We start from the raw sequence: 16,851 nt of genomic DNA, 5'->3' as shown, positions 1-16,851 counted from the left end.
CTTTTGGATATTTTACAGGATTGAAAATAGTTCTGTTTATTGTTTTACATCACCTTGATGTTTAAATGATAGTTAGTCTGTTTATTTAAAATAAAAACAAACCAAAAATAAAATTCCAAAGCACTTTAGATGTAGAAGTACTACATATTTTTATTTTATTTTTTGAAACGTTTTGGGAGAAGAAATCGATCACAAATAAATAATGCACAATCCAGTTTCTAGTTTTAAAACTTTAGACTTCAGTGAAATAAGAGGCAATTTAATAATGGGGAGGGGCAAGATTTATTTAACCTAACGAAGCGACGAAATGTGCGCCTGAAGCGCACCTGTTACTGCTTGGATCCAGAGCTCGCCTTAGAGCCCTGGGAGTTATTTATTAAATATTATGCATTCTCCTGCCTTCCTAATCTTAATACATTTTTGCAAGGAAAGATTGAACCTCGGAGGTGCCTACTTCCATGTACCCCGCCACTAAACTTGACTTCGAAAAATGTTTATAGCTATGTTTTTTTTACTAAATCTTAATGGACATTTCATGAATTCATTTTGAACTTTCTAATTCTGCAGTTTTAAAATTTCGTGGATCATCGATTAAGTTTCGGCAATACGTAAATTATCATCTACACTGAGAACTGAGTAATTGCTACGAAAAATATTTCTGGTATTGTCGACAGTCGCTATTATTTGAGGAATTTCGCTCATTTGCTTTTCAATATCTTAGCAATTGAAACACGTAATTTGTCACCACGTTTACAAATTCTTCAACCATTTTTCAGCAAAAGGCGAAGAAATTCGTGTGCTTGGACGCACGAGATATCTGGCAAGGCTATAGTTTTCATTTTCTCAATGGCGAACGCACGAATGTGAGTACATGCTTGTATAATCAAAGTTTCCCGATAAAGTTAAATGGTGTCACTTTGTTCAACATGGTTAAAGATATGCTGATCAAAAACTGTGATTGCTGAAAATAAAACAATAAAGAAATATTTTTAAAACGAGAATTATCCAGATTAATTCAGAATGTTGCCATTCTGGCATTTACCACGTTCATGATGCTTACAATAAAGTTCGAAGGGCAAGAAGCCCTTTCCGAAAGTCCTCCAATCCACGGGCGGTAGCAATGCTATCAGGTCTATACGGTTGTCGCGTGGGTGAGTCGGAGTGTCGAATGTACCGTTCTGTAGAAGAGTGAGCAATAGAAGTGCTTATACGTCTTCCAGACAACACAGCTAGTCGGATAAGATTACGTTCATATTAAAGAAAATTGTGAATTTTTAACATTTGTATTAGACTCTGGATTTGTCAAAAAAAAAGGGGGGGCAGAAGAAAGTATGGAGATTCAACAATGTTTCTCGCGATGTACCTGAGCACGTGTGCCACGTTTGGTCTCGCATACTTTTAAGAGGTTTTTTTTTGTTTTTTGAATTTCGCGCAAAGCTACAAGAGGGCTATCTGCGCTAGCTGTCCCTAATTTAGCAATGTAAGACAAAAGGGAAGGCAGCTAGTTAACCTCATCCACCGCCAACGCTTGGGCTACTATTTTACCAACGAATAGTGGGATTGACCGTCACTTTAGAACGCCCCATGACTGAAAAGGTGAGCATGTTTTGTGTGACGGGAATTTGAACCCACAACCCTCAGATTACGAGTCGACTGGCTTAACCAGCTGGCCATGCCGAGCCTAGAGGTTTTGTTTTGAATTTCGCGCAAAACTACACTAGAACTATCTGCACTAGTCGTCCCTAATTTAGCAATGTAAGACTACAGAAAAAGCAGCTTGTCATCACCACCCACCCATACATGACGAGGATCCCAGGTGTAGGTTACAGAGTTGTACCTGGCGTCGTTTTTCTGGTCCTTGTTCTTCTAAGAATCCAACGGCACAACGCTTACAACAATATTCACAGTCCTTCTTAAAAGTTAATCTGAGGGTCGCGGGTTCGAAACCGCGTCACGCCAAACATGTTCGTTTTTTTTTTAGCCGTGGGGACGTTATAATATGACAGTTAATCCTACTATTCTATGGCAAAATAGTAGTCCAAGTAGCTTTGGGCAAAATTCAAAAAATAAACAATCTTGCTGATCAGCAGTTCAAATAATCATTTAATTAAAAAATCATAAGTGAAAGTTGGTGGCATTCTGGGCTTACAAGAGATGGTATACAGTAAAATGTCTCCAGAATGCTATGTTGAAAATTTATTACAAATCTTTCTCAGCTATAAAGCCAAATTTAGTAGTGATATGTTTGTCTGATGTCTCACGTTAATCGTTCGATCTCTTTGTCTTGTAATAAAATCTTGGCAGTGTGTGTTTGTGTTTTCGTATAGCAAAGCTATCTGCTCTGTCCATCGAGGGGAATCGAACCCTTCTCTTTTAACGTTGTAAATCTGTAGACTTACTGCTGTCCCAGCGAGTGATGAATCTCAGCAAACCAGTCGAAATTCTCAATACACAGCTTGGTCAAACTGAAGTTATTAAAGTTCTAGAGAAAGTTAATGTTGGATTCAACTGTTAATGACGACCAGTGATTTTGGTAGAAAAGAAAAGGTAGTTCAAGATATATAAAAAAAAAACCTTATAAGTAAATGTTAGCTGATTAAACCTTCAGCTCAATTTGTAGAGTATACTTGTCTGATGTGCGAGACGACAAGGATTTGATATTGAAATATTTTGACAGGACTTTACATGAGAAATTAATGTATATGGAAATATGTATGTGCAGAGTCTGACCGACCTTTATTCACACGCAAAACAGGTGTTCTGTTTTGTCAAACTGCTTTAGTTATATTTCTCTTGATGTGTATGTCGTAATAAATATTATTAAAAATTTAATGGTCTGCAAACATTAAAATCTAGTTAATTTTCTCATATGCTTCAATGATGCTCCTTTAATATATTTGAACTATGAACAGCCACTTAGATCAGATGAAGTACACATCCAACCAAAATGCAGTGTTAGACTGTCAGCTGTTTTTCCATCTCAGTTTTAGAGATCCGATAACGACACATTTTCGACAAACAAGTGAAGAGAGTGCCTTCGTATTAGACAGCTTTAAGAGCTGGAAAAAGTGTACAGGTGATTCATATAAGAATAACTTAAAACTTAACCACAATAAATCAGAGTGACACGTTGACTGTAAAGGCAGATATGCTGCATACAAAAAGTAAAACGGCGAAAAAATACAGTATCACATCTAATACATAAACAGCATAAAGAAACGATGAGTACAAATCGTTAATACATCAAAACTGTAGCGGATACGGTCAAACTAACAGTGGTCCGAAACACTGCACAAAGGAGACATTGAGAGACAAATTATGAGGTTAATGAAGTCAATCTCATAACAGTATTGGATCTATTGCAAAAAAATATTCAGAAATGCTGCGATCCAAGCTGGCAGAAGAACAAGCTAATGCGAAGTATAATCATCACACATTACAAAATGCGTTACTTGAAATTATATCAGATATCATTTTAGATGAAACAAGGAAAAGTAGCAAATGCAAACCTATTCTCCATTTTGGTAGATGAATTCAAAGATTTGTCTAGAAGGGAGCAATTGTTAGTTGTTATAAGATATTTCTTCGAATGAGTAATCCATTAAGGATTTACTGGTTTCATGACAGCAGAAAGTTCAAATGCACATGTCCAGGCGGAGCTAGTATAAAGTGTAATTGATATACGAAATTTGACAACTCAGTGCATGTTGATGTCAGTGCAATGAGTGACAAGTGTAGTTGTGTTTAGTAAAGAATAAAAGAGATCATGCTATAGGCTTTATATGTACATTGACTTGCCCATAAGCTGAACTTGGTCATTGTGAATGTTGTCAAATCAGTCATTTTGCAAATTTTACTCAACATTGGGAACGAGCTATGTCTTTCCCAGTAGTTCATACGCACATGACAAGTGAATCAAATACCAAAAATACGTGTCCGGCTGACAAATGAGATGAGCCTAAAATTTTACTTTAACACTCCTTGGATAGCCAGATCAGAGCGACTAAAGAATAGAGTCATCTGTACAAAGAGGGTTTGTGATAATCCTGTTGGTGGTGGGTTTTTGCATGTTACGGTAAAGCTCTATCACATGTAAAGATAGGTGGAAACATCAATGCTAGTGGAGAACAAAACTGTGCACATAGAGCTCAATGCAAGTTGAGAAAAGCTATTATGTGAAAGAGATAAGTATCCATTAAAATGCATTTTCAGTGTAGGAAACTTTTAATTTTCAGTATATTTGTAATGAGCTTAGTTATTATTTATATTTTACATATAAAATATTTGCAGTATTCATTATATTATTTTACAAGAACATAAGAAGACAAACAAACATGGTAATAAAGTCCACTCAAGCATATAAAGCATTAAATTAAAATCTAAAGCATCACTTTTCTCTTTTGTATTTATATAACCAGATTTTGCAACAAGTTAATAGTACTTGCAACGGTATCAGCCAAATTATTCCAAAAGGTAAAATCTGTAAAGCAATATTTTCAAGGACTGTTTGCATATAATAAGCTTAAAATAAAACTTTATTACTTTTAATGTTGAAGTTTTTACATTTTGTATATATACATTTCATACTTTTGCTGTTAATATATGTTTTAATATTTTCCAAGTTTATTCTTTTAGTTCAGTTTATTGGAGAAGAATGTTAAGAATGAGTTTCTGTTTTTAATATTTTTAGAAAAAGCACAGATATTAGTGGTTTCATCTAAATTGACACTTAGATTTTTCTCAAAATAATTTTGAAATTTTAATTTTCTTATAGTGAAAAGAAAGTCTTCCTTAAGGGATTAAGAAGGTATGGTCTTGGAAATTTGGTGATGTTTGAGAAAGTTGTAAAAACTGGGAATTAAACAGAGATTAAGTAAGTTTGTGTGCATTATGTTGTAAAGCAAAGCTGTATTTAAAATGTTTGTCTCAAAATATTAAAAAATTGCTTTTATGAAAATGTAGGTTTCTTTGTAATTTACGCATGTATCCTCATAAACATGCCAAATGCAAATGGTTCAAATTAGACCTTATACAAATGAACACACCTTTTTCATGAGAGTAGTACTGATGTCAATGAAATAATACATATTATAACATTGTGTTTATACTTGTGTAATGCTTTAAACATTTAAATTGAAATAATAGTATGTGCTGTTTTAATGACTATCTTTCTATTGAAACATGGAAGAATGTTCAAAAAATATTACAAAACTTACCTCCTCTGTGACTTGCAACTATTCCATGACTGCTAGGGTTTCTTTGCTTGTCTAAACATTGGTCTGATTTTTTATCACTTGCTCTAGTCCTTTGTATTCCACTCAATTGCTCTTAGCAATATCGATCTTGTGACACTTTCCAACTTTGTCAGTGTGTCTTCTGTCTTTGTACTGTATCTGTCTTGTTAAGATAATGTTATAACTTTTCTCTACAAAGAGCTGCTGTTGGGTTTCCTAGTATTATGATCATTCAGAGATACTTTGAATGTTATGTGTTTTCTAGTTTATTTTCATAATTTTTTTCCTATTGACAAGCTAACTTGTGAATTCTAGGATTATTATATTTGGCATAGAGCCAAATCAGGTCTCTCCCATCCCATATCTGGTGTTGTACAATAATCAGAGTGGGAGGAGTCATTCTCAGTTGAGGCTGTTAGATATCTTACTTGTAGTGAAATGGAAACATATATCAGACAAATGTTTTGGGTATTTTCCTGGTTGCTTTTGCTGTACTTTACTTGATGGCTGAAAGATCTGGGAGCAAATATTTAATTCACTCCATTCACAGATTTTGTAACTCATGCTGGAAAGTTTACTTCTCAGTTATGCCAAGGAGCAGTTATGCTTTACCTGACATGTCACAACTTCATGATTTAACCTACCCCCCTGCCAGGTGTAAGTATTTTCCAACTCTCAAATAATACATCTACTCCTTGAATTTCAGAGTTTAAAGTGAAGTGTGTGGTAAATCTGTTTAAATTGATATATCCTGATAGGACAGGGTAAGTCTAAAAGACTTGCAACCCTCAAATCATTTATCTTTTTTCTCTTACCTTTATAGGTGCTCTATTCTACACCTCAGTAACCTACTCAGTGGCATGTGGATGCCCAACAAGGTATACCAAAATATAAATTTGCATCCTGCAGCCAATCAAGTCTGTAATGCTCACTGTTGAGATGGGATGTTCCAAAAGACCACTAGAGGTTGTTCTCATGGTATCTTATTTGTTAAACAAAACCCAATTCAAACCATACCTGCTCATGGACTGTCATGAGCAAACTAGTGTTGGAATAACTGCCCATTTTTCTGGTTTTAGTTTAATAAACCAGGACTGGAAGCCTTTTAAAAGTAAGGTTGCATGCTAAATTATTGGATTGTCTTAAGGTGTTTTGTTCCTCCAACCTCCCCAGTGCGTTTTTACTCCCCTTTTATTTAGTAGGGTATGGGAGTTCTTGTCATTTGCTAGTTTTTAGTTGCTGGGGTCATGGATCAGAGACTTCCTCCTGAGTGTAACCAGTTTTACTCAGTGGAAAGTAGAGCAGTGGTGTTCTGTTGGTGTGGATCCGTCTAATGCAGAGTGGATGAGAAATACCTGATACTGTCTGGTTTTGGACTGTAGATAACCCACCATGTATGGTTTTTTATCACTTCAGTCATACTGCACCATCTTGCACGTCCATTTCCATTACTTGGGTTTTGGACTGTGCACAATTTTCCCTGAACTTAGAGAAGCATATCTTTATTTTGAGTAGAGAATATCCTTGTACATAAGGGATACAGTCTGTCATGGGTGTGCCCCTACATGTTTCCATTGTAGAGGGTGTCACAGTTCATGAGTTCCCTTTGGGTACATTCCAAAGAGGATGCTTGTTTAGATAACTTTACACCTCTCCTTCCACCTTTTCATTGTTATTATATGAGTAAGGGTAAGATATTATATAACCAGTTAACATTTTCCAACACTGAAAATACATTTCTAATAGATATTCTCTGTGCTTCCATCCTCCCTTCTTTCTGTGCACCTCTACTTGCCTAGTCTCAGTGCATAGAGAAGGAAAAGATATTATCTCAGTAGAGGTAAGTACCTATCAGAAATGTATTTTTGGTGTTGGAACATGCCAATTTCACTCGTACTGTAAATAATTTTATAGAAATGTTTATTTTCAAGTTATCGTTTTATGTCTGATTTCAAATGTAAGAATATTTTAAAACCCAGCACATACATGTAAGAAAAATTTCTTTTCAAGAGAATATTCTATACTAGGAAATAACTTGCTAAATAAAAGTACAAATGTTGCTATTTGATTATATAAATTTTTCCCAAATGTTTAAAAATGTTATGTGTATAGTCTATTATTGCATCACATTATCATTTATTAAAACTGTGATATTTCATTTCTTATGTAGTTGTATTTCAGTTTGAATTCTAGAAATGTAAATTAATTGTAACCAGTGCATAACAATATCTGAAATTAATAGAACCTTGATATAGTAAATTAACTGTCTAGTAAATAACAAAACTGGGAGGCCTGTACAAAGTTGGCGTGTTAGCTTTGAGTAGTTTAAAAAGAGTGAGTTTGTATTTGCTTGCTATGATTATGTTTTGTAAATTTTTCTTGATCATTTTCTCAGATTTATTGACTTAGTGTCTTATGTTTTCAGTCTTGTAATATTATCAGCATTTTAACCAACATAGCTGTCTGTTTCAAAAGTGTTTGACTTAGAAGGTCAGTGGCTTCATCATTGTACAAAAGGAAAAACATCTGAGTAAAATAAAAAAATCGTATAGTAATATCTCAACCAGACTACGTCTACTATAACCATTGCTGGTGAGGTCCTTTTCCAAGTAATATGATTCTTCAAGCTGGCTAACACACTAGTGTTTGAAATACTGTTTTTATTAACAAACTACTTTACAAGAACTGTTACAGTGTGAACTTGATTAGGTTAGGGAAGTGTAACTTTTCATCAGTTTTATTTTTCACAAAACTCCAGAATTGATGGAAATTAGATCCAATGTTAAGAAAAAGAAAATGCGAGCTGCGAGGGAAAAAATAAAATGAATGATCAATCACAAATTGAAGGAAAACAAGCTCCAATAGAATCCTGGGGAGATATTGTGAAAAAGAATGTTCATATTTTCTTCCGTAACGATGATTACTCAAGATCATAGCAGAAGTAAGTTCCTTGAGTATTGAAGCAATACAGTATGGTTACAAAGAAAATCTTGCATTTAAAGTGATTATATTTTAGAAATCATGTTTCACCAGAAGCAAGTTAAAAGTTGTAAGTTCAATCACATAGACCTGAAAGCCTTTATGAGTTTCAATTCAAATTCTTAACAAATGTGACAAAAAATTTCTGAACATCTTTGGCGGGAGAAATTTCTGGAGATTGAAGACTGTTTTATATCTTTCTTATCTCACTTGTTATCTGAATTTTTTCTTTCAATGATAGAACTTGTAAGAATCTCATGATAGTTCCTTTGTCAAAGTTTTGGTTCCATGATGGGAGTTTTAAAATTTACCTGTCCTTGATTCATTCATCTTTGATTTTGTTGTTTTGGAATGATTTATAGCTTTTAGCTCTCTCTTTATGGTCTGTCTTTACCTCTCTGTCTTCACACACACAAACTGTTAACTAATCTTCCACATAGCATTGATTGCCTTAATTATGTGGTTGATTAGCAGGTTTTTGCTCAGTACGTGGTTTACACTGAATTTCACCAACACTTAGCTGGAAGAGTTTGTTTATGATTCTAAGTTTCATCTTTTATGTTTTCAGTCTTTTGTTAATCTGTGTCTTTTGTATAGACATTCTATAACTTTGTAGATAACCTCTTTTCCTCTATCTCCTTTGGGTTCTGAATCTTTTCAACAATACCAGTGTCCAGAAAAGTGTTTATATACTTATGGAGTTGGTGTTATCTTCATAAATTTGTCTTTCTGCATAACAAAGAACTCTTACCCTTTTTCACACTGTTGTGTAAATTCCTACACATGCTATAAGTCTAGAATAAAGCTCTCACTTCACTGTGTGTCAGTGAGTATTATGCTGGTATGTGATTTAATTACCATTAGACTATAGCCGTCCACTAATAGGAAGGCAAGATGCACAGTAATCCTCATGAGCTCTGACTCTTGAACACTAACTCATTTTTTATGATTCGTGTTTTACATGATATTTTGATTTTCAGAAACAACAAAAAATGTTTGATTGATCGGTTAGAACTTTTATTTAAATTATCTTAAATTTTTCTTTTAACCCTCTTCCTTCAGGTAGGTAAAAGTACACGACCTTTTAGACTTACATTCACAATTTAATTAAACTACTTTATTAACATTATATACAAATAATCTTGGCATGAAAACATAGTCAGTGAATCAAATTTTAATATCTTGTAAATATTAAGTTCTTGTTTATATAACAAAATATTTACAAAAGCCTTAATTTTCCCTGGTATGAAAATTGTGACATTATTCTCCAAGTATTCCCTCTTTTTTAATTATTTGCTACAACTCTTGAGAAGTACAAAGTTGCACATATATTTCTCATTATAATCCAGATATTACTAAGGTAAAGTCTATTTTTATAGCCTTTAATCTTATTTGCATATGGAGCCACAAGATACAAAACCAGACATAGTTCCCATGCACACCTACTGCATTCTCTCTTTTACAAATTTCCAGTAGCTCTCTCCTGCTGATATTTTATACCGAATTATTATAATCAATGGAAAGCCAAAAAAGTGATGTATTATATTGTTTACTGTACAGAGCATTGTGTGTTTCAAGCTCTTTTCCATCAAGATAGTTCTGCAAACTTTGGAATACATGATAATCGGATGGGACAAGGTCTGGAGAATAAGTAGGATGTGGAAGTTTTTTTTCAGTCTAGCTCTTCAATCTTTGCAGATGTGATCCTTGTTGTATGGGGCCATGTATTATCCTGGTATAACACAACACCTTTATGACTGATTCAGTGTAACATTCAAGTGCTCTAACTGTTGACAACAGAAGTCTGATGTAATCATTACATTGAGTGGCAGCAACTCAAAGTGGATGGATCCCACCAACAATATCCCACCAAATGCTTAACAAGACTTTCCTATGGTGTAGGCCCATTTTGGGCTGCACTTTAACCAATTTACCTGTACTGAGCCATTTTCTGCAGTGCTTAACATTCTTATAAAATAATCATTTTTCATCTCCAGGCACTAACCTTTCCAAAAAGGTGAGTTACATTCATGAGATTGCAGATAAGTGCAAATGTCCACTCTTGTTCTAAGGTTGGCTTTTGTCAAATCATGGGGGACCCATTTTTTAAGCTTTGACATCTTTCCAAGCTGTTGCAGATGATAGTAAACTGTTGAATGGGTTGAATTAAACTTCCGTGCTAGTTCTTCAACTGTTACAGCACAGTCTTTATCAAGCGCAGCCTGCAGCGAGTTATCATTAAACTCAACAGGACAAACTGAACTTTTGAAACCATCTTCAACATTTTATTTCATTGAGACTCCACCATAAGCATCTTGCATGTTTCTTGTAGTTTCTGCTGTACTATTGCCTTTTTTACACTCGTAAAGCATTATATTACTTTTCTTTCCTTTTTAGTGCTTTTTTGGGGTATTTTTAAATGATGCAGTTTGTATTGATGCTGCTCTTCATCTGTTCTACCTTTAGTAAATTACCTTTTGGACCAGAGGACCACAACAGGTTTTCATTACATATGGCCTTGTTGGTCCCTTCATCTACTGTTCTTTGTTCTTTTGTTACTGTATGGTTTGTCTTCTTTGAGGGTTAGCCATTTCAGGTCCTTGAGATGAGTTGTTTCTGAAGCAACCCCTTGGCTCCAGTTTTGTAGGAGCTTTGTTCTCCAACTCTTTTTCTGATGAATCGCCTTTTCTATGCCTGTTCAGTTCCTCAGGACTTTCTCAGAGGTTTTGCTAAACTTTTACTTTCCCTCTCACCTGTGTAAAAGTCCTTGAGACAATTCCTCATCCCCACCATGAGGTTGTACTTTCATCCTTTTATTATTCCCACAAAGTTGGAAAATTGTTGGCCAAACATCATCCTATCTTATTTGATTCAGCTTTGGTTTTTCCTGTTTCTGATGGGCAGTTTCTCACTCTACAGATACTCTTCCTTGTGATGGATGACCAGTCCTGGTTTTCAGACATTTCCTCCACATCATGATTTTGCTTCATTTGGTTTATCTTCTGTGGGTGAAATATTTAGTTTTCAGTTCCTCCCTTCTGTGTTGGTTCCATCCTCTCCTTTATTCATTGTCTCATTCCAATTGCCTATATTCACTCATCATCGTGGCTCTAATTTGAATTGTTTACGTTTCTGCATTGTTTTTTTTTCATAATGACCTCATTCAAACATTATGTATTATTAAGATCATAGAACACACTAAGTGCCCAGTGTTTGCTCAAAAGAAATATTTGCTGAAAATTCACAGAAAGTGGAGAGAAGTACTAAAAGTATTAAGCTCTTCTGTTGAGGCTTTGTGCATAATTATTCATTGATTTCTATGGGTGCACACACGCACGCACATATATATTATAAATATATATTCCAGGCTATTCAACATTTGACAAAAATATGAAGGACAGCACTAGGTGTGTGTCTGCTGTCTTTAGTCATGGTAATCCGTGGTACTGTCTCTCAGTGTGACATCTAATTGCAGATGTATGTGCCTGTTAACAATGATTCATGTATCCCTCCTGTGTTTTCCCCCATGCAAGTTCCATTTCCCTCAAATTCTTCTAGTGGAGTTGGGGAACTCGACATAGAGTTCCTCATTAAATGGAATACCAATATTCCAATACTAAGTGGACACATCCTTTGCTTGGAAAGTAGGATTGGGGTGTTACCTGATATTGTACTTCAGGTATCTGCTGTTTTATGAAGTAAGTTGATTATAACAAGATGGATGAGTCATGGGTTTACTTTAGAACGTGGGTCTGTATGCTTTTTTTTGTTTAATTTTTTGTAATATCTCATGTAGGTATTCCTCTAATATGGAATGACCTGACATATAGGTCTAGCAACTCTAAACACTTATGTCCAGCTATCTTCCTGTGAGATTATACATGCTTGAATAATCTGCCATCTGATCAGCTTGTGACATATTAGCACTCACCAAAAGATTCTTATTCACAATTTTTTCCCCTATAACTTCAGCTGCACAAAGAACATTCTCTGCTTGAAATGGATGTGGTTTCTCACTGAGTGCTGCCTCCCATGATTACTTGCATGGAGAGCTATGGTCTTATGATGATTACATTAAAGACTGGTGCAGTATATGTTGATGCACGTAAGGGGATGGGAACTTTGTTCAAGGCTTCTGGCATTTGCAGGAACATGCATGATAGTACACATGAGGTAATAGCTCTTTGTAGTAAAAAAAACTGTTAGCTTTAGGATCAGCAATCTTTTTTGATATCTCATTTTAAAATCACTCTTCCAAAGATTTATTCTGTTTCAATTGAATATCAGGATTTCATGTTTTTTTTTTCAATTGAACTGAGTGAGATGTTATAGTATTCACAAAAACTTTGTTGTGATATATTTCAAAAAGTATAGTTGAACTTGATCTCATTGCCTTTATTTGCTGCAGTTTTTCTATTGTTTTGGCTGTTATCACATCATGCTAGTCTAAACAGGTATTTAGGTCATCCCATGTTCCGTGCCTTAGGGTCAACATTGCACATTTTTGATACTTTACTGGTTTAAAGTTCTAAGTCCATCTTCTGTAGCAGTGGGTACTGGGAGTCTTTCTTGGAAAAAAACTTGTTTCTCTGAACCTGCCTATTTTGTCTTCATTCTCAAGTAATGGGTAAGATAAAATCAGTTAATTCCACTGTCCAAATCTTATTGCCTCATGCTGACTTGCTCCTTAATGATTTTCATTCTTCTTGCCTGTCCCAAAGAAATCCTGTTCCATTACTTTTGATAAATCTTTTGTAATGGCTAGCTGTTATATACAGAATTTGAAGTCTTATTTTTTTCAAACTTGTCTGCATCTTTATTTTTTTCATGTTTCATATACCATTTTCATGATTATGGTTTGTTTTGTTTCAGTTGCAGTCTTCATGTCTTTGTGTTCACTGTTTTTTCTTGCTGTTTTGTGTTTTTCATACATCTTTCTTTGGTACCAAGATGTCATCATCGGATGTAAGCCTGGTATTAATTTGCCTGTCTTTGTTTGAACCTTGTGCATCTTGTTTCCATTCTTCCTCTGAAGATATGTTGTATTTTGTTACTAACTTCAAGATTAAGATGATTTGACATTTTTCAAATTTTTTTCATACTCTTATTTTTTCTTTTAGAAAGGTTCTGTACTGACACCTTAATAGTCTTTCTACCAGAGATTTGGGCTGAGATAGTCACAGCTGTTTTTCTTATATTATGTTACCTAGCCTGACTGACCTCAATTCTTTTTTTTTTGTTTTATGCCTTTTTTCTTTTGTAGTTTTTTTAACTCACCAATAAGGCTGTCTGTTTCTGGTGTGAAAAATGTAATATTTCCAAGGAGATCAACATTAGTTTTTATATTTTGCAATGGCTCATGTTCCACAGGTCTTGCTTTATTCATTCCATTGAATTTGTTTGTGCACCTCATATGTCTTGTTTATCAAGGTGTTTCTGACCACCTTAATTGGATTTCAGGTTATATAACATATTTAACATTTGGCTATCTGTGTAAGGTCTCATGGACTCTGCATCTTGTTCTTTACATCATTTAGTATTTTTATTGTTCTTCAGATGGAATCTCTCTTGGGAGTTTTGTATTTCCTACCTAGTATCCTTTATTAACTTTTACAGGGTTTCTGAAATTCTGAATAATTTTGACTACATATACAGCACAGAACAAGAAAGGTAGAATAATTAAGTACAGTCTCTTTTATCCATTAAGAACCTTTATTTATATTCATTCATCCAGTCGAAAGTCTCTTATTTTCTCTAGTGTATGTTTTTTTTCAGACGCAACCCCAGTTATTTCTGTAGCACTTTAAAAATCACCCAGTTTACAAATCAAGAGGTGTGTACAGTTTTGAAATTATTTAATTATATATATAATGAGATAACAAGATTGAAGTATGTCCTTTTATAACATATGTCTGAGTTGTTCCCCCAAGAATATACAACAGCATTATTGATATATCTTCCTCTAACCTATTTTATGTCACTACCATTGTTGGCTTCACAGGTTTAACATAACATTACTCCTAACAAAATCACTCCTTTGATTAAATTAAATGATTTCATGAATGTGTGTTCTTTAGAGCCTGTCTTTTTATTTGCACTAATTTTTGTTCCTCAAATCTACAAATTTTCTTGTTCTGAATTGTACTTCAGCTTCATTTGGTGATATATTTCTTGTAGTCTAATTTATTATGTTCCTGTGTTGTAGCTTTTGGTTTTATACTTTTCAGTTTCTTTTTATGTTTATTTGTTCCCATCTACTTTAACATTGTGAGTATTCTAAATCTAAAAACTTCAAATGTTGGGTCTATTTAATTCAAATTTTACATCTTTATAATTCAAACAACTTTCAAGTAGATACTACTCTCAAAACCCTTCTGTTGAACATCCCCACAAATGAATTGTCATCATAACTACAAGCTTAAGTAAATATTCTGTTTATGTGTGTGTGTGTGTACTAAGCATGCAGTGCTTTCTAAAAGCTTGCCAAATTTCATAAAGATACACATATCACATTAAAAGTTAGAGTATGGATACTTTCATATTGGTTATATGGTTAGTCAGAATTACCAAACCTATATCAAGAGAGTTAGTTAAATTGTAATGTCCCACCACAAGTATTTATGTATTATGAATCAGTTTTCATAAAGAAAATCCTTACTCATCTTTAGTTAAGTTACAGCAACAGCAACAAATATTGCATTGTAATAACTTGAGTTTTGCGAAAATTAATTTTTCCACAGTTACATTAAAATGAATATCTTTAAATGATTTTTATAACTAATGTGTAATTCAACTATATTCATCTTTCATAGTTTTGATATAACTTTTCCCACCAGCCATAATGCAAAATGGCTGGTGCTTTGATCTTATTATCATTACATTTCTCTTTCAATTTATCAAAACTTTTACAACAGTTTCAGTTAAAAGTTCATGTAATCCATGTGTGTTTTAAAGATAAACAGCTTACGATTATATTGTGTATTTCTTTTATATTCTGTAGGTGCTTAAAGCTGCAAAAACTGAGGAACATCATGAAACACCAAAAAAAGACAGTGAACCAGACTTTCGGAGACTGTACAGTTACCTAGTGAATCTGTTGGAGAGTAATATCTCTCCTGACTTACCACCTGCAGAGAGTGAAGTTATAATTATACTTCTTAAAGATCTTGCTCAAGTGGTAAAATATCCTCTTTTACAGGAAGAAAAAGAATTCCTGAGAAGTAAGTTATGTAGTAAATTAGAAAATATAAATGTTGTATAACGAGTTAATGATTTTTGTTTTTTTCAAATCCTGATTTGCAAAAAATGAAAATGCCTTGTTAAAAGAAATTCTTTTAATCTTGTGCTTGTGGAGTTGGGCAGTTAGATTGAACTATTAATGTGTAATTTTATGCATGTAATAATTGCAAATATACTTTGGGCATCTTCATAAAATTATGTAAGTTATTAGTAAACATTACAAATATGGTGTACACAGAAAATCCAAACTTAGTTATAGAATATTTTTCTAAAATTTGTCTGTAATGCTACCAATTCAGAGTGATTCAGGCATTAACTAGTCTTGTGTGCAAACTGAATTTCATGTTAACTGTTTTGAAATGGGTCATGGCTCAAAGGCCATGTCATTGTTTTGTTGACCAACATTCAAAATTTTATTGAACTACTATTTTATGAATTTATCTCCTTAAGTTTAGTATCAAACTGTACATTATAATTCAGATTTTCATATTAAATATTATTTAATTTCTAAATTAAACAGTAAAGTTCAATTTTTGTGTTTTATGTGGTATGTTGAAAACAGCACTGGTTCAAGTTAGATGTTTGTGATATCAAAATACAAAGTCTGTAGTCTTGTATGAATTAGAATTCAAATTACCAATATTAAAAGCTACAATATAAAATAAAGACCTTTTATCTTTTCTCTTTGCTGAGAAAACTCTATCTAGTGAATCAAACACGGTGGCCCCACTCCCCTCTTTCCATATTTGGAAATAGTCCCTAAAATACACTTACTTCTATATGTGAATTGAATAATCAATTAAACACTAAAAATATTTTAGTGATTTTCTCAACAGTTTTTAAATGTAATGGCGTCCTCTCTTTTCTCTAAATTTAATGTGACTATTTTACCAAATACTAATCTACTAAAATGCAGCCAATGTTACTCTGGCCACCAAATGTCGACTTTAAACTACTTTTCCCATGTTATTCCAAGCAATGTATTCATATACATACATAAATATTACATATAAGGGGATGGACAGAAAAAAGTGACTCCCTTTGAAAATGTTAATTTGTTGTATTTTTTTAGATAACCATTGGACATTTCCCCCACTGCTTACCCCATTTGCTAGGGACATTTCGGGCACTGCTTACCCCGGTTGCTAGGGGCATTTCCCCTAGTGCTTACCCCATTGCTAGGGACATTTTCCCCAGTGCTTACCACCGTAGCTAGGGACATTTACTACACTTCTTACCACCAGTTGCAGGGACATTTCCTCCACTGTTTACCACAGTTGCGATGGAATGGTTACCCCAATAGGGACCTTACCCCCGTTTCTAGGTACATTTCCCCCAGTTCTTACCACCGTTGCTAGGAACATTTCCCTCACTTCTTTCCCCCGTTTCTAGGTACATT

At 34.0% G+C, this 16,851-nt stretch overlaps 1 long non-coding RNA gene across 1 annotated transcript; it reads left to right on the top strand.

Moving 5' to 3' along the window:
* The first annotated feature begins 3,535 nt into the window (after positions 1 to 3,535).
* On the top strand, positions 3,536 to 16,132 carry LOC143242622 (uncharacterized). Its single transcript, XR_013023018.1, has 2 exons — positions 3,536 to 4,873; positions 15,214 to 16,132. It is a non-coding gene; the product is annotated as an uncharacterized LOC143242622 (long non-coding RNA).
* Positions 16,133 to 16,851: the final 719 nt, after the last annotated feature.

The sequence above is a fragment of the Tachypleus tridentatus genome, unplaced genomic scaffold (genome assembly GCF_004210375.1).
Source record: "Tachypleus tridentatus isolate NWPU-2018 unplaced genomic scaffold, ASM421037v1 Hic_cluster_2, whole genome shotgun sequence".
Taxonomy (NCBI): Eukaryota; Metazoa; Arthropoda; class Merostomata; order Xiphosura; family Limulidae; genus Tachypleus; species Tachypleus tridentatus.
This window is presented reverse-complemented; position numbering and strand designations above follow the sequence as displayed.